At 43.0% G+C, this 24,612-nt stretch overlaps 1 long non-coding RNA gene across 1 annotated transcript in view; it reads right to left on the bottom strand.

Annotated features, from left to right (window-relative positions):
• Positions 1 to 24,612, bottom strand: part of LOC129690433 (uncharacterized) — a 29,193-nt gene that overhangs the window by 1,953 nt on the left and 2,628 nt on the right. The window lies entirely within an intron of this gene.

Here is a 24,612-nt window from a genome sequence, read left to right as displayed (position 1 = left end):
AAATTGAAAGGTGTGACTCTAGCAAATAAAAACTGTTAATAGGTCACATGATGTGGGCGTTGGATACAAAGAAACAAGAAAAAAAAAATCTATTTATAATCCACAAGACCAGAAAAGAAAAGGACCCAAGATGACGCCAATTACAACACACATGACCTACACATATCCACACTCTTGATATAAATATCCATGTCATTCTTGAGATGACTCTAGGAGATGACTGCTATTGGCAATGGTCACTGAAGTATGCTGGGTAATTATCCAGCAGACCCCCTCACTGTGGCCAGGGCAACACTTAGAACACAAGGACATTATTTGTTATTTCCAGTTCCTGCTGCCCTGGAATCTCCTCCTCCTCTTTGCACTGTGTTGCCGCTGTGTTCATCCTTCAAGCACCACCCCAAGTCACTCTGGTCTTGCCAACTGTTTTCTGACTGTTCCCACTTTCTACAGCTCAGGAGACTTGGAGAAGCCTGGGAGTTTAGAAGCTGACCTTGGCAGAGTCTCTGTCTCAAATCACTGGTTTATAAGGACGGCCACAGAAGATGGTTGTGTGCACAGCAGCTAGACAATGGCAGATGTCTCCGCTCCCCATCTACACCGTGAGTGCTGCATTTCCATGCTCATAGCGTCTTCTTGCCTGCAGAGCTGCCACCTTCAAGAGTCTCCAGAGGCCTTCTTTGAGTTGAATCCCTTCTGCTTCACCCAGCACAGGCTTGTCCAAGGCACAATAAATGATTGGCTAGAATGAGTGCATTTCTCTTTGGAAATCAATACTATTTAGAAATCATAATGTTAACGAGAAACCATCCACTCTGCTCTAGTGCAGAATAAATATTTTTTTCCCCTAGGCTTCACCTAGGAGCCGTTACAGCTCATACATGTAGAGATAATCTTCAATTTTGAAAGTGTGTGTGTGTTAATGGTAATGTGAACCAGCGCATCCTCATTAGCCCTTCTTGTGTTCTGTTATGCAAACAGAATACTTGTCTCATTCTCAGGGCAGCAGGAATCTCACTGAGTGACAACATACATGAATTTTCCTTTCTTACATTTTTTTCCACCAATGGTAAATAGAGCAAAGGATCATCCTAAACTCCACCAACAAAGGCACTCATTAGATGCTTGCTGGCAATTGATCAAGATTAATGTGTGGGTATGCTCACTGGACAAAGGGCAAGGAAGGCTCTTACTTATTAAACATAACAAATTGCAAGGGAATAAATTGGTTCATTACCTTTAATTGGAGCATCTCCAACTGGCCACATTACAGGGTCAAAGAAAACAAACAGATAGAAACTTGGGGCAAATATTATTTTAGGCTATGTATTTACCAGTCATCGTAATAGTTGGATTAATAACCATTAATGATCAGATTCTGAAAACCCTCCCAGTATTTGGAAACCAGAAATCATGAGGAAAGGCAGCATAAGATAAGCCAAAGAGACATGGAAGGGTGAGAAATCCCCGGTTCCCATGGATACTTGTTCTCTGAGATCTTTCCAAAGGGGAGGAGGCATGAGGTAGTAGTGGGCGGCCAGCCACCAACATGTGCCAAGCTCCATGTGCTGTCCTTCACTAAATCATTTTGCTTCATTTTTTTTTTAAAGTCTGATTTTTTTTTACCTGGGAGGGTGCTAAACTTTGGGGTGGTGAAATTGTTTGCTTTTGCAAGTGTCGGAGCTGGGGGTTCAAAGGCAGATCTGTATAACCATGGATGTCATGATGGGCGTGGTTACTCGAGGGCACTGCCCACTGTGGCTCTTCTTTGTTTGCAGAAGGAAGCTCCTGGGAACTGTGCCGTGTGGTGGAGCTGACACCTCTTACCAACACCAGGAAGTCACTTTTGAGAAGTTGCTGACCTCTTGGCCACCGATTGGTTCAACAGCAGACTAAGATAGAAATCCAGTCACAGAAACTCAAGGGCCAGCTGCTCTGGATACTGCTGGAAGGATTTCTCTAGCTTTTTAAAGATAGGTCCAGAGAAGAGTGACCCTCTTTGACATCTAGATACTGTTACCACCTGTAAGAAAAGTACAACCGACCTAGATTTTCCGTGAGGCTATTAAGTTACTAGACTCACAGGCCTAAGACCTCCTTGGCTCCAACCTTCAGATCATGTGGAATAATACACTTGAGACCAATTTTAGTTCTGTGGCCCAAAACATCTTTCCAGATACCAATCCCATAGCTTTTCAACAGAACATCATTGCCCTGAAGAACACATAGGCAAACTTTAGGTGTCCAAAGCTTCTGGCAGGAGAAGCATCTCAAAGGAAGAAAGTATAGAGCCACAGGACGGGACAATGACACGGTTGCCATGATTGTGGTACCCATGTCAAAGGCCCTGAGAGCACCTTGACACCTCTCCTCTCAAAAGCTTAATCTGGGCTCAGAGGTGAGAGAGGACTTTGTGTGAGGAGGCCCTTGATAAATAACTCTCTTTGGCCTTTTCACTGTTTTTTTTTTTTTTTTTTTTTTTTTTTTTTTTTTTTTTTTTTTTTTTCCCACAGAAGGTAGGAAGCCTTTCAGAAGGAGTCTGACCTTGCCAAAGGGACTAAGAATTGGCCAAGCATGAAACACATCTTGCTATTCCTTCCTTCCTGTCCAACTCCATGGCCTATGTGCATTGCCCAGATTGCAGAGTAAATAAAATGACCATTATTTAGAGTGGTGCTTGGAAAACCAGTCTTGTGGGTTGACGGTCATAGCATTGCAACACTTTTAAGTAAAGTTAAGAACTCTTTGGCACAGCTACAGAGAAGCCAGGGTGTGTGGAGAAAGTACTGGGGCTTAGAGCTGACCAGCATCGTAAAGCACTGAAGCTGTAGAAGAGTGTGAGATTTGGGAGAAACCAGACTTCAAGCAAATACAGACACATATGCATATAATAACAAGGAAGCCAACTAAAAACCTCAGTAAGTGTAGGCTGAAATTAATGGAAAAGAATGGAGACTGCGCAAACATTTTGCCACTTAGGAGATGCGAATCTTACATCACTATACTGCAGCTCGGCAAACCTTCCCCAGTTTCTGTGAGCTGATCGGGTAAATGCTAACGGGACAATCTCAGCAGTGTTCTGAGGCTCAGTGGCACAGCTGATGGCCTGCACTACTGCCCTTATGTGGTACTGAAGTCCTGGCAAGCGCTGCCTACACAGGGACTATATCAGTCAAATCTCACATCTATAGCTGGCAGATACTTTCTTTTCTTTTCCCGTGCTGCAGATGTGGAAACTGGGGCCGAGGGAAAGAGAAAGAGCTTTCAGAAAAACACATGGCTTGTAGCAGATGGGAACAGAGCCGAAGTGAGGCTTGATAACTTCATCTGTTCAGCCATCGTTCTTTCATGCAAAGGCTTCCTTTCCAGTCCATGGTCTTTCTCAGCAGCCTCCTAAGGGGTCTCTATCCTCGAGCCCACCCCTTTTCTCAACAGTGTGTTTCTGAGCACTGAGACAATCTGTCATACCCCACTCTTTCCCACTCTTTGTTTTTCACAGTCAGACCCCCAAACACCAACACTGGATCCTGACGTAGGAAAACTCCTGCAAGTTCCAGGCTAGTTTGGAGTACCGAGTACCAGGCCCTAACCTACAGTCTATGCTATTGGGTAAAGGTTTGTATATAAACTCAAGCCTCCTTTCAACTTAAGAGCCAGTCACTATCAACTTGGCTGGATTTAGAATCACAATGGACATGCACCTGAAGGTTTAATGATTGTGGGGGAAATCAACATTGAAAGTGGGTGTCACGATCGCGTGGAATAGGAGCCTGAACTAAACAAAGAGGGGGAAGCAAGCTGAGCACAAACTCGTGTCTCTCTGCTTCCTAATCGTGGATGCAGCACGGTGACTTCCCCACCAAGACGGTTGTACCCTCAAACTGTGAGCCAAAGGAAAATGTTCCTTCCTTCCTTGAATGACATTTATCAAGTGTTTTGTCACAAGGACAAGACAAATAACAAATGTAAAGGGCTTTCTTCTGTTGGTGAGGTCATCCATGACCTCACTTTGCAGGTGTGATGAAGCCTACCTGCAGTTTCAGAGAAATCCAAACCCAACCTGAGGAAAATAGTGGGGACCTCATCTCAAAACAACAACAGAAGTGAAACGAATATTTCATGCTGACACCACAACCGACAGCATCCTAGAGTCTAAAGAAAATGTCTAATTATAGTTCTGTGTGCTGGGTTCATGTGCCATTTTTCTTGGCTAGTCTGTCCACGTGTCCTGCCGCACAGCGAAAGGTGACCTTAAGCCAAATATTACACTGTGTTCTATTCCAAATGCAGACTCCAACCAGCAGCCCATGAGGCCAGCCATTAAGATGTGATGTTCCTGAAAGAAGTAAAAGCGAGGTACCATGCCCCACTCAGCTCAGTACATAATGCCGCATGAATCCGGAGAACACTTTCTGCCAACAGGAGCATGGCTAGTCCTTCCACAGGCATCCTGGGAATTACCTATGGAGACAAATAGAGGAAGGTCCAGGAAGTATCTAGATATCCATGTCAATTGTCTATAAGGCCAGACCGAAGAAAATCGACCCAGGAAACTCCTGCCCTACCCCTTACCTTGTGAGTTGGCCCTAAGCATTACAGAGGAGCTATGGGGTGAAGATTTTTCACACTGAAGGCTAAGCACACCTTCAGAAAATTTATACAAGCCATTGGCTCCACTACTTATATGTTCTTTCTCACATATATATGGATATATATATTGTGTTATCCTGGACACTATCTTCATTCCTGGGTTAATACCCATGATCAATTGCTACCATCCTAACTCACCTCTCTATAATAGAGAGATGCTATATAAAAGACTGGGCATGAACATCCCTGTGCTTCTAATGCCCAGGTCACTGTTGGACATGTAATAACTGAACAGTAACATGTTTGCCAAATCGCCAAGTGAACGAAGTAGACCTGTGAATTCTCTTCAGGAAACTTTAGTTTAATTTCACTTCCCTTCCTCCGTTTTGAAAGGAAATGGTTGACCATAGCAACACACAACTGGGAAAAGTGATGACAGAGAATGATACAAAATTAGCGTCAGGCTTATTAATTACAGATGTGCTAAAGCACTTTATTTGGAAACTCTTAAATGGTTCCTATCCAACAGACCACCAAACGAGAAAGAATAAAGGTTTTATCCCTTTTGTGTTTTAAAGGAGAATGTCAGGTGGACATACATATGTACATCCCTTGCTATGCATCTGAACTCTGGAGGATTTGGGTTGACAAGCATGTCACAAGTAATGTCTCCAATGACATCAATTTACAAATATAAATACGAGGGCATTTAAAGCATGGCTAAAGAAAGAATGTAAAGTGTGTTTAAAGATAGAAGGGCTCAGTGGTTGAGCACTTGCCTTGGCTGTAGGAGGGGCTGAGTTTGAGGCTCAGCACTACACAATAAGCCAAAGCAGCTTCATGTAGTATGTGCTCTGACTGTGTTCCTGGGCTGTGCTGTGTCCTGGAAAGCCTCTTCCTTCACCCATGTAGTTTCCTTTCATCCAATCAGCTGTCATCTTCAAGCTCTCTACATGGGTTTTTAATCTGTTTCTCCATCACCCTTAAGCTCCTTTACCAAAGATGTTTCCAGAGGAATTATCTCTGAAGATGCCTCTTCCAGATCAACTCATAAACACCAGAGCATTTCACACACCTCCCTCCCTCCAGCAAGTTGCCAGGCAGGCATGACTGTTTTTTCTTAGCTCATGGGTGGTGGTGGCCTTCCTCTGGGAGCAATCCCAGACTCTGGTCCAGGAAAACTGTGAAGCACTTTCAGGACCTTTGTAATGGATGCTACCAGTTGCCACATTTTATCTTGGTTTCCTTGGGAGAAAGCAACCATGCACTGCGTTCAGACAGGCAAGCCAAGTTCGCTTTCTGGTGCCAAACTGGCAAGAACCACAGAGCTTGGTGTTGGTCTGTGGATGGGAAAAGGCATCAGGAAGAGTTTCTGACTTTTTACATCTTTTGAAAATGAGCAGCTGATACATTAATTTTTTTTTTTTTTTTTGCCAGAGAACAAGCATCAGATTGCATAAATACTCATTTGAGCAGAAATCACCTCACAGTCACTCAGCTCTCTGGCAGTTAACAAAAAGGTTTTAAGATAGAAACTGGACTATTTAGCCTTCATTAATCATTCATACTGTTCAAACACATCACACAGTAACTGAAGAGGGTTATGGTAGCTAAGCTTGAGTCTGTTGTCGAAAGTAAGTTTAACTTTCTATGAACTCACTGGACACAAAGAATGTCCCCTGCTTACTATTCCAAATGTCACCAGCTAGAAGCAAACGGATGATTGCGAATGGTAATGAAATACCTCAGAAGCCGTTTGTACAATAACAAAGACTTACTGTCAGAACTTGAATAAGGTCCATCTGCCCATTTTCAAAGAATGTTAACATTATATAAGGGATAAATCAGACAGCAACAGCTAAATAAATGCACAAACAAATAAGTTTAGTAACAACATTTCTCCAGAGGAACACAGTTTTCTTGGAAAGTGAGAGATCAGTGCAAATATTTCACGTTTTTAAATCATTCCAACCCCACAGTGTCCCATGCAGGAATTAGGAGGTTTTTAGAAGTTCTTTCACAGTATTCTGGATTTTTGTTGGTGGTGGTGATGGGGGGTGGGGGGAGCATCTGGGTTGATTTTCTCTGACTGATATTTTTTCCTCACTTTATTTGTTCTTATATTCTTAAGTGAGTGGAGAAAAATGGGGCAGACATTTCCCTGTGCTGTCTGTAGGACAGGGAAGCGTAACAATTGCTGCTTCTTGGAGGTCCTGGTTAGCAGTCCAGGAGTTTCTTGGTGGACTGGCTCCTCTGTTTAGCCATTACTGAGGCCCAGGGCTGTACTCCTCCTGAGCTTTCATTGTGGCTCTTAATAGATCTGCATCTTTTTAGAGTGATGAGACACCACATTGCATGAAGGGGCCAATGAGTGATGAATGCCAAATTGCTTTTGGACTATACCTAAAATCTCAGGGCACCAAGAATAAAACTTCTTGAAAGAGCCTGAAAGGGAGAGTCTTTGTTAGCCGATGGAGGGGCTGTTTCCTCTAAAGGTATAAATTTTATTTAATATGTTTCCAGGTCTTTAGTAGAGCTCTTTTGCCAGAAAGACAACTGCTTGGGAATCTGATGGTTTTGTTTAGTTCTAATGAGAAAGAAAACATACAGATGTGGCAGCAGCCGTTATAGAAGAAGTGATGGGTAGGGGTAGCATGGACTTAATGACGCTCACACAGAATGCTCAAAGGCCTGTTGAGAAGACAGGAAAATATGTTGAACACACAACTCAATGCTGGAAAAATTGTAGAAGGATTTTAATTCAGAACAAGGCTGCTCTGGCAAGAGACCACACCCAAAGACCTTCTAGGTCTGTGTGATCGAGCTGGAATACAGACACACCTTTAATCCAGAAGACAGAGGCAAGCAGATCCGAGTTCAAGGCCAGCCTGGTATAGAGCAAGTTTCAGATAAAGAAAAGCTTAGATATAGGCATGGTGGTCCACACCTTTAATCCCAAACAATGAAGGTAAAGTTAGTTTGTAGAAGTTTGTAGTTTCAAGCACATATGCTTGAAATCGATGTCTAATTGAGTGGCAGAAACAGTGACGAATCGGAGAAAGACTTGACAGAATAGGATACACCCAACTCTCATGAGAGGAGAGAGTAAAGTGGAGCTACTTAAGGGGTAGTAGAGAGAGAGGACAGTAATAGAGACAGGTTGCAAACAGAGAACTCAGGTGAAGGCAGCATGAGCCAGAGAATGAGAAGAAGCCAGAAGATTAGAAAAGATTGCTGGAGTTTGAGGCCCAAGTGGAGAAATTCTGGGGCTGAGAGAGAAGCCAGATTGAATAAGTCAGCTGAGAGAGTAGTTTGAGCCAGAACACCTGAGTTGAACCAGCCAGCCCAGAGCTCAGAAAGAATAAGAAAGGGTGAACATATTCAGCAGGAATTCTCAGAGGCTGGAAACATTCTAGGCCTAGATTAGATGATATGGAGGCTAGAAGCTTCTAGGACTAGGCCTAGGTTAGCAGAAGGAGGCCGATTGAACAATAAAAGTTACTTTTAAAAAAAAAAAGGCTGTATAAAACCTAAAAACACACCCTATATCAATTAAGTGGGTTTTTTTCCTTCCAAATATCAAACTGTTTGAAAGAATGAAAGAATGTGTTGATGTGTGTTCTGAGAAGTCTACAGTCTGAAGCAGACTTCTTGGAGCGATTGATCTGGCTTAACAGTGTCCCTGTGATCCCAGCAGCCTCGTTGCTCTGCAAATTTTATTCCAAGCGTGACCCTCTACATGGTTGTAAAGTAGTTGCCCACAGTATCTGGACTGCATGCTTTCTTACATTCAAGCTAAAAAGACAGCGTGGGGAAAGAGATAAATGTATTTCTCCCAAACAAAGTCCTGGGTTTCCCTCTGAAATGTTCTTCCCTTGGCAGTAGGAGTAGACTTAAATCGGTGGCTCAATACTCACTCCCGGAATCAAAACAAAATGGGCTGGTGTGGAAGGAAGTGATGGAGCCAGAGTGGCCACACTGTCCACATTGAGAGCTGACCCAAACACAGCTTGATGGACAGCCTCCATCCAGCAAAGCTTCTGTGCGACAGTTACCTTGGAAACATCTATCACTATTTCTCAAAAGGCAGTTCGTGGACCCAAATTGCAGGGAGGTGGCTTAAGTGAAGATCCCTAGATCTTTCAGAATTTCTGCAAGTAAATATAAGTAGATGAGAGTTTGCATTCTTGGCGAGTTCCTTGGTGGCTTTCATGCCCACCAAAAACTTAGAGGTCACTTATTCTGTGGAAATTTAATGCTCAAATGAATGTGAGCATGAATGAATTTCCCAGTACCTTTGCCAAGTGTACAGGACACATTAGCTATCAATGGTCCCACCTGAAAAACATCTCAAATTAATGGCGACTTTGCTTTATCCTGCAGAAATATAGATTTCTCCTGCTGAAACTGTTTATAAGGTGACTTGTAGTACCCCATGTTCATGATCCACGAGTGACTCCAGTTCTTTGGCATACTGCAGTTCGAAGAATGATGCATTGCAGTACTCTCTTATTTTATGTACAAGTTTTATGTGTGAAGGTGCCTATGTGTGGATGGATGACATGCACATGGGTGTGAAGGCCAGAGGACAAGCTTGGGTGTCATTCTTCAGACGCTCTCCCCTACCTCCCTTTGAGAAAGAGTCTGTCTTTGTCCTCAGCAAGTAGGCTAACGTGGCTGGTCAGAGAGTCCCAAGGTTATCTCTCTGTCCATCTTCCAAGGACAGAGATCATAAGGGCATGATATTTTGTTTTCCCAACTGCTTTACATGAATTCTGGGAGCCAAAGTAAGGGCCTCAGACTTGGAAGGCCTTTTACTGACTGAGCCATTTCCACAACCCCATACATATATCTCCCTTTTCAAGAGATTTTTTTTTTTAAATCATACACATAAACTATATCTTAATTTTCCTTTGGTCATCGTGGTGGATATCACCATCTTACAAACGTTTAGTATAAGAAACAGTTTACCACCACATTTTGGAATGTTTGGGATGAGGGTTAAATAACACGTAATTCAGTTAGCTCATTTATATCAAGTAAGAATTAATTTTCTCCATGGGAAAAAGATGAAAAGTTAAAAAATTTTTTTGTCCTTTAGATGACCAGTGATTTGTAGGTAAAATTTTCTGCTAAAGTTCGTCTTGATTATTTTTCTAATGAAGGGGTTGGTAACTCATATTGTCTTTATTACCATCCTGTATCTACTGCTGAGAGCAGGCAGCAAAATGTAAGGAACCTGGGTGGAGTTTTCCAAAAGGTGGTGCCTTACCGACAGAATCGCTGTGTGAATTATGTACACAGATTTAAAGTTATTGATTCATTCGAGAGCATTGTCATATGCTTGCTTTTTGCCAGACCCCAGCCGGGTAACAAGACAGAGTTAACAAAACACAGCCAGCCCTGATGCTTGGATCTGTGGGCAGTGCTACCAGGCAGGGAAGCAGCATCTAATCACCTATCCATACTCAAATCTAACAAAGTTCTCAGGGGTCAGCCACACTCCTGATGTTCACCAGCCACACATGAGCCCTGGGAAGCACAGATGGAAAATTTCATACACACAACAGTGATGGGAGTGTTGGGTGTGCTAGTGTGTGGCTTAGTGCTAAAACGCTAACGTAGTGTGTAGGAGGCCTGGACTCAGTACCCAGCATGCGCTAAAGCGATCGACATTCAAATCATGTTTATGTATTTAATCACTGTATGAAGGAAACAGATGACTTAATTTCTCTGAATCCCTGGCTTCTGATTTATAAGTGGGGATTGATGGCGGCACACTAGTGGAGACAGTAAGAACTATCTGAGATGGTATTGGGGCACTCCTAGCAAGCGGTCACATGTCTAATGTTTACTGGTTGCCTGTGGGTCACAAAGGTTGTGTAGATGTGCTTGCAAGGGGCTGGGATATCCAGGAATGCAGGCCAACATACAATTGTAAGCTCACTTGAAACATGAGGACTCCATAACTTCGTGGTGTAATTCTCAGGCACAAACTGTGCAGATGACACTGTCAAGAGGCTAGACCGCGCTGGTACTTGGAAGGGAGAGAGGCTGGGATCATTTCTGAGAACGATTTGAAGGATGCCAAGAAAGGCCCAGCCAGGCCTCAGTTTTGACCCACATTTTCGCTCCCAACTTTTCCTCATCACTGAGTTGAGGGTTGGGCTATCCTCACTGCTTTTCCTATAAAGATTTTGGGGATGAGTGGAGGAAAAAAAAAAAAAAAGTCTTTCTAATGATGGTCTTGTCACCCTGACAATATTTTAGAGAGTTCCAGTGAGGTACTTTTAGTTATGTATCATTTACCCGGCATGTGAGCCTTCACAAACCAGTCTTTCGATATGTTAGGCTGGGGGTAATCATGGAGACATTTGAGAGACACCAACTCTTTCTTCTGTGACTTACAGATGCTGGTTTGTTGTTGTTGTTATTGTTTCATTTTTTATGGTATTGTAGGACATCGGCACAGCAAATTGAATGACTTGTTTTCATCATTATAGATAAGGTTACCTTTGTTTTCAGGGCCAGTTCCAGCCACTTGGTAGGGCCTTCCTGTGGAGCTTTGGAGGAGGGTTGAGGAGGACGGGGAATGAGACCACAGCAAGAAAGGACTTCATGATCTATCAGTGATGCTTGCCACGGGACTGGAAATTAGAAGCCCAGCACCCACTTTGCATATTTATTAAACCATCTTGAAAGCATAGTGTTTGTTTACTTGTTTGAGTTAAGCTATCATTGCTAACTACAGTCTTTTTGGGTGGAATGGAGTTTACGTACCTAAGATCTAAATCTTCTCGGGCCTTTTGTATTTAGGACAGGATCCCATGAACCTTCAGTGTCAGCATCAGAAACAGGCGGGTGTTCTAAAACCTGCAGGTGCAGATGGGGAGCGGGGGTCCTGCCTTACCCCCCCCCCCGCCCATCCACTGCCAATATACGGGTGATAACAAGGCCGAGGCAGTAGCTTATGGCACTCCCTAGCTTCCCACTGAGAGGGGAAGAAAACTAATGAAGGACATAAAAACCTTCACCTTCTCAGGAGCCCAGTGACTTAGTCAGGGCCTCCTCCATTGAAACTTCTCTCCTGCAGTTCTTCGGCCTGTCTTGGCGGTGTTATACTCACTTACACTTCCCAACAGCAGCGGTCCACCTCCGTGTCTGGTGTGTGGCTTCTCCTCTGGTAGTTTTACGCACGCTGTCTTGATTGTCTCAACCAGGATATCTGCATACTTTCTATTCCCTGTGTCTTCTGAACTTCCCCATGTGGTGATGATAGTGCTAAGTGGCACTGGAGAGCCAGACCCTGGAAGAGAGGGCCTTTTGTAGCTTCGCCTGGCACAATGAGGATCTGTGGGTCCCGTCACTTTGTTAAATTTTCTTTCTGTTTTTAATTTTTCTTTTCCTCTCTCTTCTTTTCTTTCTTCCTTTCTTCCTCTTTCTTTCCTTCCTCCATTCTTCCTTCACTCTGTGCTAGGGATGGAACTCAATCACCCAGGCTACCGCCCCAGCCCCTGTTTTTTATTTTGAAACAAGGTCTCACTCAATTGCTCAGGCTGGTCTCGAACTTACTCTCTGTAGCTCAGGCAGTGTTGAGCTGTGATTCCCCAGCCTCTGCTTCTCCAGGATGGGTTGGCCTGACTCACTTGCTTTTGTCCTAACTTAATGCCATGAGGAATTTAAAGGAGAAAAATGAAGAAAATGTGCCTATAGATAAATGTAAACATTAGTTTTGCTAGGAAAATAGGTTAACATAGAAAATGTAAAATATAAAAAAGAACACTTGGCTTAGGTATAACTAACAAGGATATCAGAATTGCATTTTTTTAATTTTGCAATTTTTTAATATTAATGATTGTGAAGAAAATTAATTTTACTATTACATTTAAATCAGTGTAGGAATATATGAGTTAAGTCACATGATGTGGAAGTACATGACTCATGCTCTCTCCCTCCCTCCATTCCAAATTCACCTTACTATATTAGATATTATCCAAAACAGTATTTATGCAATAAAATTCCAACATGAAAGGAGAAAGCAGTCAGAGAGGGGGAAACAATTGCACCATGGGACTGGAACAGGCCAAACAAGCACACCGTATGCGGAACATTTGCTTTGATGGCTGAAACTCAGGAAGGACAACCTCTGAATGCTAAAATTTGTTTGTATGCCAGTATCCCTACATAGGAGGAATACTGGAGTTCTGGTCTCAACCTAGCCTTTTTGTTACTATACCTGATCAAATGTTGTGAAGCTGTTACCTCTATATTTAAACACCCTTCCTGGAAGAGAGAAACCCCAAAGTCTAAGGAAGTTCATGAAAGTTACAAGACTCACAAGAACCTTCGCATTGTTGTACAAATAGTAACAATTGCTAGAGAGAGGACTGCAGAGTTACTAAAGAGCATCCAGATTCATGGTCCAGATTCCTTTGGAAAGTCCTTTGGTATGCAGGGATCTAGAATGCCTATGAGAGCTGCTTCTTTCCCAGGGACTTGGCCATTGTTCCTGCAAACCTGTCCTCCTCCCAGGAGAATTCTGCAACATTGTCTTGTGTACCCCAACACATGCACACGTGTCTAACAACATCCAGACACTACCACAAAGGAGTTTAGGAGGTACAAAGGACAGTTAGCCTCCCAGTGCAGAGGTGCAAAGCAGCTAGCAGAAACTCACAGGAGAACAAACAAAGAAAAACTAAATGACTAATGGACAGGACAGGAAACCAAACCAGCAGAACAAACAGGCAGAGAAAGCAACCTGCGATCAAACAAAGAGGCATAGTGAGCTCTGGGCCCAGAAGCCCAGACTCACCTGGGGCCACCTGCTGAGCAGGTGAGGGAGGCAGCCTGGACCATGTCTTTTGTGGTCCCGGTTCCTTCTCTCCCACACCCTGAATCAGGCAGGGTGTGGTAACTAAGAAAGCTGTGCCAGTGATTTTTTACTTGATGGGAAACTCATAAATATTTTGTTATCAAGAACCCATAGACAGAGTTACAAGAAAACAAAGTCATTAAGAAGAATGAACTTAAACTCAAAACTAAAACTTGTGCTGGCTGTGAAACTAGGGTCTCAAATTTGAGGTGAAGATGGCCTTGAGTGATTACAAACAAGGTAATATTTGTATTTTTGTTTGCGATTAAAAATACTCCTCCCTGGAGCTAGAGCAACAGCTCAGCCAGTAGCGCAGCAGGAAGCTCTAGGTGTCATCTCCAGCCTTGTTGTACACTCATGTTTTCAGCACTGGGGTGGTGGAGGCAGGAGGATGAGCAGCTCAGTGAAGTCATCCTTATTTACATGGTGAATTTCAGTTAAGCCTGTGCTACCTGAAACCCTGTCTCAAAAAATGAAAACATCCTGTCTTTGGAACTCAGTGTAAACAGACACAATAACAAACGTTTCTTGAGTAGTTACTCTGAGGGTGCTGTGATTTGGATAGTGACATATAGATTCAATATGTTTTAGTAAAAGGACACAACTTGTGTATACAAGTAACCATTCAGAAAATATTTGTTAACATGTTTCCAAAATGCTTAGGTATAATAATTTGGGGTGAGATGAAGGAACTGTTCGAAGGAATGATCCATTTTTTAAAAGTTAATACAATGAATTTGCTCTTTTCTAATTCATCTATATGGTTGTGTTTTTGTTTTTCTGTAGTAGTGTTACTTAAATTCAGTTTTCCTGATGGTATTATATTGGTCTTCTTGAACACACCTTTGCAAATTGTCTTAAAGAACAACACTTTACAAGTAAATTAGAATGCTTTCTATACCGTTTGCCTTTAGCCTGTTCTGCAGATGAAATATGCCTCATGACTACTAAGACAAAAGTGAGGCTAACGTAGGAAGCTTGGACCATGGAATGTCCTATGTGTTTCGAAGAAGAGAGGTTTGTACACCATTTCTTGTAACAAATAACAAAGAGGAAAAAAATCAGCTTGCAAGATATAGTATGTACGTAAAAACAAAATCAAAGAACTATGATTTGGCACCTGAGACGGGGCAGCGGGGGGTTGGCAGGTAGCAGGCTCAGCAGTATCTGCATTGTACATTTTGGTGAATGCTTCTTCTTCTTCTTCTTCTTCTTCTTCTTCTTCTTCTTCTTCTTCTTCTTCTTCTTCTTCTTTTTAATTTTAAGTTAGCTTGGAGATAGGGAGAAGGCTCAGTGGTTCAGGGCACTCACTGGTCTTTTAGAAGACGAGTTCAGTTCCCATCAAGGATGTCAGGCAGATCACAACCACCTGTTCTGCCAGCTCCAGAGGACCTGACTCCTTCTGGCCTCGTGTGTGTGTGTGTGTGTGTGTGTGTGTGTGTGTGTGTGTGTGTGTGTAAATGTGTGCATACAGACAGATAAGAAATAAATCTTAAATTTCAACTGCCTTGTGGAGTGGTTGTTTTGCAAGCCTGGAAGCGGTTGGTAATGCAGGGACATTTGAAATTTACACAGAGAATCAGAAATTGAAAAGAAAGAAAGAAAGAAAGAAAGAAAGAAAGAAAGAAAGAAAGAAAGAAAGAAAGAAAGAAAGAACCTCCTGGACACACTCTTTAGCACTCAGTACTACTGGCTCTTGCTTTATTACTTTTCAAGAGAAACTTTGAAAATACTTTCTTTACTCTATAAAAGAAAGTCTTTTCGGGTTTCTGTACCAGAAAATGACAAAGCAGTGGCTTTCTTGGCCCTCAGACTTCTGAGCCCACTTCTGCTGGTGCTCACGACAAGGGGCCGAGTCCATCTCTGTCCATTCATGTTGACCTTTGCACAGAGCACACCAGAAAGAAGAGCTGGGAGACGAAGCTGATTAAAAATATTCCCAGTTTCCTTCCTTTGGGCATTCGCTGTTTTCTCAAGCCTGCCCTGTGCTTTCTCACCACAGCTGCTTTTCTCAAGTCAGCTTCCCCAAACGCTTCCTCCGCCCTGCGATTGCACAGAGAAGCCCTTCGCATATTTTCCGGGTCAGTCCAAATGACACTTCCTGCAGGAAGCCTGGCCCAGTTCTCCATGTGGCCACTCCTATCCAAACCCCGCAGAGTCCCTCATCCCACAGCACAAAGCAACCTCCTAAGCTGCACAGTATACACCCAAAGACAACCATTAGTTTCCTATTTAGATTAAAAATTCCCTTCCCAGCTTTGTAATTTCTTTCGAACTATAATTGTTCCAAAATAAAGCATTCCGTTACAAAATCATTAATTCGTTTTGCTTCTTACTATTTTATTGCTGTGAGAAGATCCTTTAAAAGGGAGGAAGCAAGCAAGGCTGTCGGGAGGGGGAGGTCACTTTTAAACATAAACACCTGCTATTGGTGAATTGCAGGCTTCCATGAAGGCTGTGCAGTGAGCAACCCATGCACATGCAAATGGGTAAAAAAAAAGGGGGGGTGTGTGTAAGACTTGGGTTTGGCTCTCAGGTTTTCTTCCAGGACAAATCTGGGACAAATCATTTAGTCTTGCTAAATCCCCATGTTTCAATCCGTTAACAGAGAATAAGTCACTTGGGTGGGCTATTGTCAGGGCAGAGTGACAGAGCTAACATGTTTGTATTTCATGAACCTTTGTACTATGCCAACGCTTGTCATGCTGATGGTGGTCAAGCAGGTACACAAAAAAGTCTTTGAAGGTGCTTGGCGCAGGGGTTGCCGGGGTGTAGCTCTGGTTCCACATCCTTATTTTCAGCTTGTCACACTTTAGAATGTCCCAGCAGCATTCTTCCCTCTCCATCACTCTCAACCCCCCCCCCCCCCCCAGTGATCTAGGCTTCCCTTCTGGGTAAGACATACACACAGCCAGCAGGACAGAGAGCGGAATCCCCATCAAGAAGCTCGGATCCAGGCAGGGAGTTTGGAGTTTTGCGTTCACAGTCCAATATTTTCAGTTAGATCTACTTGTGTTCTGAGTATTGTCACACTTAAATAATTGTCACACTTGTATGGGGGATGCACCGGACTTAGACATGTTAACTCATGAACAAGGAGCTCAGAAGCAAGCCACAGTGAATTCACACATGGGTAGGTTTCTTGGGCAGGCCATGGGAGGGAGATCTTTTAGGAGGAGAATATGAGGAACGTCACAGGGACAAACCTCACAACTCAGTGGACCAGTAGTAGGATGGGTCATCAGGGGGCATGGTGATGGTTCCGATCCTTCCTTGGATGGTTTCCTGGCTCAGCCTCGACCCTTCCACCTAAGGAACAGGATGGAGGAGCTGTGTGTCCTCTGTATTAGAAGTCAAAGCAAGGTGAAGATTGTTGTGTACCAGGAGGAACTGAGCTGACCTGGGGTCCACATGTCCTGTGTTAGAAGCAGAGGACGTGCATTCCGAAACACTCAGGAGACCCACCCTCAAGACGCCCCATACTCGAGGGAATGGAGCAGATAAACACCACGTGCTTTTGCTACCCCGACCTTCTCCAACTGCACTCCAAGACCACGGCGTGGCAAACAACACATTCTTAACACCGCCGACCCACACCTCTCCAGGGCTCCACCTCACCCGTGCTACCCACCTGCCCCACCCAGATGGCCATGGGCACCTGCTGGCTTCAAGCTATCTCCCTTCCTCTGTGCTTCAGTGCCGGCCCCCACGACTGCCCTTTCATCTTCACCCTTAAAGCTGGAAGGACCCCAGAGGAGGTGCTCTCTGCTAGGAACTGGAGCAAGAATCCCCTTTCCCATGGTGACAGAGCCACTCTAGCATAGAAACTCCTGCACCTTGAGACTCCAGCGAGAGCCTCTGGCTAGCCAGCAGATCTAACTTTTATTTCACAGCTTCTGATGCTAAGCAAAGAATTTGCTCAACAGTATCCAGGAGAGTTCTATGTGGAGACCGGCTTGCCTTCCTTTGCTATACTCCAGAAGAGGAGCTTAGTTAATACTGCTTGGATTAAGGAATGCAAGTTACAGGAGATCAAATTTAGCCTTAACGTAGCCTTAACTTCACCGGTCTTCTGCATTTGGATACTGTTTGTCTGCTCTTAATAAAATAAAATAAAATAAAATAAAATAAAATAAAATAAAATAAAATAAAATAAAATAAAATAAAATAAAATAAAATAAAAGGGCGGAATTTCTTACCACTAAATTTGACCACATATTGGCTCTTATTCTCTGATACACTAAAATATGAAGATAATTAACACCATCTCCTTGGCTAAGAGGCATAGTGGTGGCAGTTTTCTTCCATCCTCACTGAGCTCGGTAGTTAGATGTGATTTATTTTGCACTAAAAATAACCGAGATAGTATTTGGAGGAAGTCAGAATGGATGGGCTGATAAATTATTTATAGGAATTTTAAGCAGCCTGCCAATCTGTTTTAAATGTAGTATAATCTTAATTTTTAATGCAGAAATCTATGAAAATCAGCTGGGTGAAACCCATGACCTCTGAATGACGTTGCAGGAGGCCAGCCTGATTTGGGCTCCTTCCCGGGGTCTCTTGGGCCTTTTGCCTCTAACCTCTAGCCGACCTTCCCCGGGTCAGGTTAGAGGAGCTGGTTGGGACAAAGCCTGAGGAAGACAGGAAAGGTGGAGTAAGGGAGAAGCCCAGCTCTGAAAGGCAGTAAAACAAACCACCTTTGGGAGCCATTGTTGCCATCTCAAACGTCTGTTTTGACTAATGTGCACAGCTATTCAACCTCACAGCCTCTGTCTATTTTGTCTGCTCTTAATAATAACAGAATAAAAGGGCAGAATTTTAGGGACAGTGAGAGGGAATTTGTAAATACAAGTAGGTAAGAGATGAAAGCAGCTCATCCGTGGTTAGGCAATGGCAAGGACACCTCTGAATAGGACCGGGTTCATCCCGTCCTTACCAGATGCTTCAGCCCCATGCATTGGACTGATATGGGCTGGCTTGCTGATTCAATCCTCCAGGTTGTTAGGGGGCCTTTTGCTGCTGAGAGAAATCTGACACGCTCATCACCTTCCACCAGGACCCCTTCATTTCCTTGTTAAGAAAACAAAAAATATTTTTGCAGATTTTTCTTTATTTGGTGAGGATAGACTAGGGATTGAACACAGGCCATGGGCACTCTGGGTAAGCGCCCTATCACTCAGTTACATGGCTGACCCATTTTATAGACTTTTAGATTGATTTTCTCCAAAGGCTTTATGGAAGGTTTTAATAGCTTCAAAACAAATATGTCCATGAAGGAATGAGTAGAGTATGTCCTTCACTTGCAAAGTTTTTAATATAACTACAAACTCCCATACTTAGTCAAACATGTTTGTGTTTAATTCAAGTGTCATATAGCTTATGCTTTGAGTTCACCATTAGAATTTATTAGAATCCTGGAAATCATTTGCTTCAACTCCCGCATCATGCACTGAAGGAAAATGAAGCTCAGAAATGTGAAGTGGCTCATTTGAGGTCACGCAACTCACATCGTTGGAATCCACCTCAGGATTCCTCCTCACCCACAGAGGCCTCCACGCACAAGCCTAAACAGCCGGCATCCCTGAGCAAAGGCTGACCCTAATCCACTCTATTCCTCCACACCCTGGTGTCTTAATCAGTAAAGCCCTCATGTCCACCAACCATGGAAGATTCCAGATAGGTAGCCGTGGCATGCTCTGACAGCACAGTGTCTTAGTGTAGTGGGAAAGTGGGATGTGCACACAGAAGAGAGGGCCAGTCAGTCTGAGGAGGCTGTGAGGGCTGACTGCAAGCTTTACCTCCCTTCAGAGCAACAAGCTGGACTTCTTGGAAGCAATGTGAAGCTAAGACGCCTCCTTTACTTGAGTGAGACACCAGGTCCTTTGGCTGAGCAGAGAGAAGGCAATGAATCACTAGGGTGGTGGAAGGTGAAGCTCTTGTTTCATACTCATAATTAGAAAATTGTGTTGGAAATTGCTTGTGTAAAATAAACTTCATGCAGTGTTGCAACCTGTTAGCGAGACAGGCAGACAGGGCTTGGAAATTCCTAATGGTCTAAATACCTTCACCATCTGCAGAAAGGTTTGTAAATTGAAATCTAAATCTATGCTCCTGTTCCTACCTTGCAACGCACAGAGGCTCACTGGATAATGGTCTCCTCTGCGGAGCTGTCGGTTAGGTTGATAATATTGTAAACTGGGCGTTCATTAAGTGCAAGCTTGTTTTAGGATGTCACTGCCGGCTCCGGGTTTTGCCATTACCGAGGGAAGTGCTGAGAAAAGAGGGGAACAAATAAAAGAGCCATTTTCTGTGGAGTGAAACAGGATACAAATAAAAAATCAAATTATTTTAGCTCATCAAAGTAATTCTTGTACTTTTATTGTGCAGATTGTCAAACCCGCAGTGAATCAAGCGTGTGCTGTTCATAAGCAGCTGTGCTCATCACACAGGTTTGTGGATGCATAGAATCACCTACGATTGTTTCGTGTGCTCTTTTTGGTGATGGTTTTAAAAGCCGTCTCCAAATATCAGGGAATTTCACCTCTAACCACACCCAGTGGAAGTATTTATTGAGAATATTTTTATATGACATTCCCAGGGCCACAACTAATATAATTATAATGTATTTCCTAATATCTCCTAAAACCCAGTTCTCATACAACTTTCCCAATCTATATTTGATAGCTGGGTTTGTTTAAACCAAGATCCAATTAAAGATACATGTAGTTCCTGTCTGCGTTGGTTGTTAAAATCTCACAGGGTAAACCAATCCCACCCTTCCCTCTCCCACCTTTCTTCACAGCATTGAGGACAACTGGCCTCTTCTATATCAATGTCATATTGCTTTCTGGCAGCCATTTAACTTTTTATTCTTTTCCTGATACCCCCTAGAAACTGCAAGCTGGGCCTGCAAGTTAGGTTTGAGTCAAATGAATGGCTATTTGGGGAATATGTCACAGGAAACCTAAAAATTCCAATTATGGTATATGCTCAAGAAAAAAAGAGTGTTTGGGCATAAATTCCTGTGGTTGGAATCTCAAATGGGATTTTTTTCTGTCTCCTCTTTTTTAAAAATGTTTTTTATTAATTACAATTTAGTCACTTTGTATCCCAGCTGTAGCCTTCTCCCTCGCCCCCTTCTAATCCCAGCCTCCCTCCCTCTTCTTCTCCCTTGCCCCTCCCCCAGTCCACTGATAGGGGCTGTCCTCCTCTTCCATCTGACCCTAGCCTATCAGGTCTCATCGGGACTGGCTGCATTGTTTTCCTCTGTGGCCTGGTAAAGTTTCTCCCCCTCAGGGGGAGGTGATCAAAGAGCCAGCCACTGAGTTCATGTCAGACAGCACCTGTCCCCCTTACCAGGGAACCCACTTGAACACCGAGCTGCCATGGGCTACATCTGTGCAGGGGTTCTAGGTTATCTCCATGAATGGTCCTTGGTTGGAGTATTAATCTCAGAAAATATCCCTGTGCCCTTGCTTTTCTTGTGAAGTTCCTGTTCCCTCCAGGTCTTTCTATCTGCACCTTCTTTCAGAAGATTCCCTGTGTTCTGCCCAAAGTTTGGCTATGAGTCTCAGCATCTGCTTCTATCACCTGGTGGGGTAGAGCCTTTCAGAGGCCCTCTGTGGTAGGCTCCTGTCCTTCAAACAGGATTTATTTATCTTAATTATAGGTTTACAATCCATCACTCCAAATAGGAAACTACCCAAATACCTGTCAACAGGAGGACAGAGAAGCAAAATGAACAATAGAATGTTACTTAGCACGTAAAAAGGAATTAACAATCAATTAATACATCAATATAGGCAAATCTTAAAGGCACTGTACTGAGAGAAAGTATTCTCTAAAATGCACATATTATAAAATACAAATGATGTCAATTTTTAAACCTGGTAAGTTAATCTATGATGTTAGATATCAGAATATGCAGCTTGGTGGCCAGAGAAGATACAGAGGAAATGTTGTGGGTGACAAAAAAGGTCTGTGTGTTCACTCAGGAGCTGTAACATGGGATACAGACCCTTCGGAACACACTGTACTGCTTTGACCTTTAGAATGGGGACATGACACTCTGAGAAAAGAAAAAAGGAGTGAATTGCTACACCTAATATTGTGTTTCTTTGGACACTTCTTGAAAACAGCCTAATTTGGGGGAGGGGCACAAAATTGTACTTAGCCCTCCGAAAACTCAAAGAGGACAAACTCAGTGAGGACAAAGGACAATCCACTGGGGATGGATGATCCATAAGGGAAATCCTGTAGCACTGAAAGAAATAAAAAGGCTGATTCTGGAGGGAAGAAACCCAGCAAAGGAAGACAGAAGCCAGGAGAGCTCACCCACCGGCAGGCAGCCAAACCAAAATGCTTTCTGAAGAGGTAGGATGGCTGGGTTTCCCAGGTAAGCGAGGGTCTGCTGAAGCAAGAAGCTTCTGCCCTTCTGCTGATTGCTGCAGCACAGCTTTCTCTTTAGTCTTCCATGTAGCAAAGACGTCTACCCAGAGCTGCAACTAATACCTGACTTCTCTATGTTGGTGGCTGTCTCCTCAGGAAGCCATGGTACAAGGTCCAGGACCTTAGGACCTGTCTTCACTTGATTGGTGGGATGAATGACATCATCAATGCTTGTTTGACTCCTTAAGTGGCCCACTACAGAAATTGTTAAACTACAGATCTGGACCATCTGACTTCCTTCCTTCTCTGGGAGACATGTTTCAGAGATGAGCCTGGTTCGTTTGACCCTGTGGTGAGTACTTTCTCTGAGGTCATCTTTCTACTAGGCATTCCAGGGCCCTGGAGCTAGAATCCTCCCAAAGATTTTTGTTATAGAGAAACAGTAAACAAAACAAACAAACAAGCAAAAAATGATTCTGAAACACTTACCCAATGAAAGCCTATCCCAAGGTTAATCAAGAGATCAAATGAGTAGGATGTTACCTCACCATAAACTAGCCGATTGAAAGAAGCTAATTCTACAGTTTCACGTGCTTCAAGCCATTCAATCTCTTGGTTTAGTTTTTTTTTTTTTTTTTGTTTTGTTTTTTTTTTTTTTTACTTTATCTAGAATTTGAAGAGGCTTAAAAATACACACGGTTCCAAAGGGAAAAATAAAAAGCTAGACAGAAGAGGGAGAAATAAAAAACCTGAAGAGGCAGGCATTTGTCTAATATCCTGGTGTGGTAAGATATGAGTGGTAGGCATTGATATGACCCTGATATGTGACCTCCTCAAGGAAAGCAAAACACACCAGAATGCCCAGGGAACAAATGCATACAGGTCTTGCAATGGCTTCTTACAAGGAGAGGATGCGATGGAGAAGTTCCAGCATGTCTGATGAGTTGGAACCCCAAGTCTCTCCCATTGAGACTCTAAGAGTGTGGCAAAGTCTGGAACTGAATTTGATCAAAGCCATCACACAAAGAACTCCCATGTCACCCATGTGGTCTGAGCACAGAGTAAGCCAGTCAGACCCATATAAATGGTTAGGCAGCTGCTCCCATTTCAGACTTTTGCCTTGAGTATTTTTTACTTGAATATTTGTTAAGAGGTTTTTTTTTAAGGTGATATTCTTTGGCAAGGGGCAATGTGAAAACTCATCTTTATTGAGCACTTAGTATGTACCAGGTAGTCTAAGCACTTGCTGTGTACCATTAGCTAATGTAATCTCCGTGGAAACCATGTGATACCATTGTCCTCATTCCTGAAGATGAGACAGGTGAGGAAGCAAAAGAAACTAAAAGTCAGATGGTTTGGATACCAAAGAATTAAAATTCAGGCTTTCTGGTTTCCCTGTGTTTAGGTGATTTTAGGAATGGCTTCAGTGTGTTCCTGGTCAAGGGCCAGTCCTAAACTATGAAGGTTTACATTTCCTCAAATTCAGCAGTTGGTCCGACACCCATCAAACACAGGTAGTACTAAGGGGTCTTCATTTGCTCTTTTTTTTTAAAGAGCACATGAAGCTGGGGTGAGGGCAGAAGGGTAGAGAAGATAGGAGAGAAATTTGAGGGGAGGGAATGGGGTGTAGATTTGATCAGAATGGATTATATATATGCATGAAATTCTCAATAAAAATAATTATAAAAAAGGCAATAGCCTAAAGTGACGTAGAACTGAAAAGATACAACCATTATGTAGTGAAAAACTACATGGGAGAGTATTGCCATCAGTGGTCACTGTAGTGTTCAGAGTGATTCGCTCAACAGTAAGTACTGACACACTGGAACCGCTTACTGCTTTCAAACCATTACCCACTGAACCATTTTCCATGCCCTGTCCATTCTGCCACCTCTGTAACAGTAAAAGTAGGTGACCCCAACCTTTGTGTGATCAACCTCTTTAGAAGTTGTGTGTGAGGTTGTAAAGGCTTTCTTTGCCAGGCTTATGTCACTCAACAGGATCTCCTGATCATCCCTGTTGTCACACATAACAGGAGTTCATTCTTTTCATGGCTAAATAGTATTCCACTCTGTTCACACACCACATGTTTTGTGTATTCACCAGCTGGTGGACACTTAGGTTGTTTCCCTTTATTTATATAGCAAATGTGTCTATTTTGAGTAATTATAAAATATCTGAAGGAAAAGATATAGGAAGAGGGACCTTCCTGAACAGGATTGTCTTTCTACAGTATGGGAAAAATGAGGAGTTTCCCAAAGAGCTGTCATACAGTTTTGGATACAGGCTCAGTAATTTCAGGTTAACATAAAAATGCAGAGAGGGTCCTGCTAAAGTATTTTTATTTGTCTCCCATCCACTGAAGGAAGAGGAAAAAGAAGAAGGAGTAGAATGGAGGAATTAGGGAGGTGAGGAAAGGGGGTGAGGTGGGGAAGGGGTATGGAGGTTGTCATACTTAGATATTCATGCTCCAATTTGAAACTGTACCAACCCAGCGAATATGGGAACCATTGGCACCTGGTTTTTTGAATGATGTTAGAAAAAGAACTGACATTAATAACTACAGGGATGCAATAACTCGGAGGATGCAGAAATGCTGGGTGACAACAGCTAGCTTTTTAGCTTTCTGAGTTTTCCCAAATTTTCAAGCATAGATAAATGTCAAAAGGCAAATTATTTTACTCTTTTGTACCTTGGTGTCTTTTTCAAGAGAGAAAGAAAGAAAGAAAGAAAGAAAGAAAGAAAGAAAGAAAGAAAGA

The sequence above is a fragment of the Psammomys obesus genome, unplaced genomic scaffold (genome assembly GCF_907164565.1).
Source record: "Psammomys obesus unplaced genomic scaffold, mPsaObe1.curated_primary_1811, whole genome shotgun sequence".
NCBI lineage: Eukaryota > Metazoa > Chordata > Mammalia > Rodentia > Muridae > Psammomys > Psammomys obesus.
This window is presented reverse-complemented; position numbering and strand designations above follow the sequence as displayed.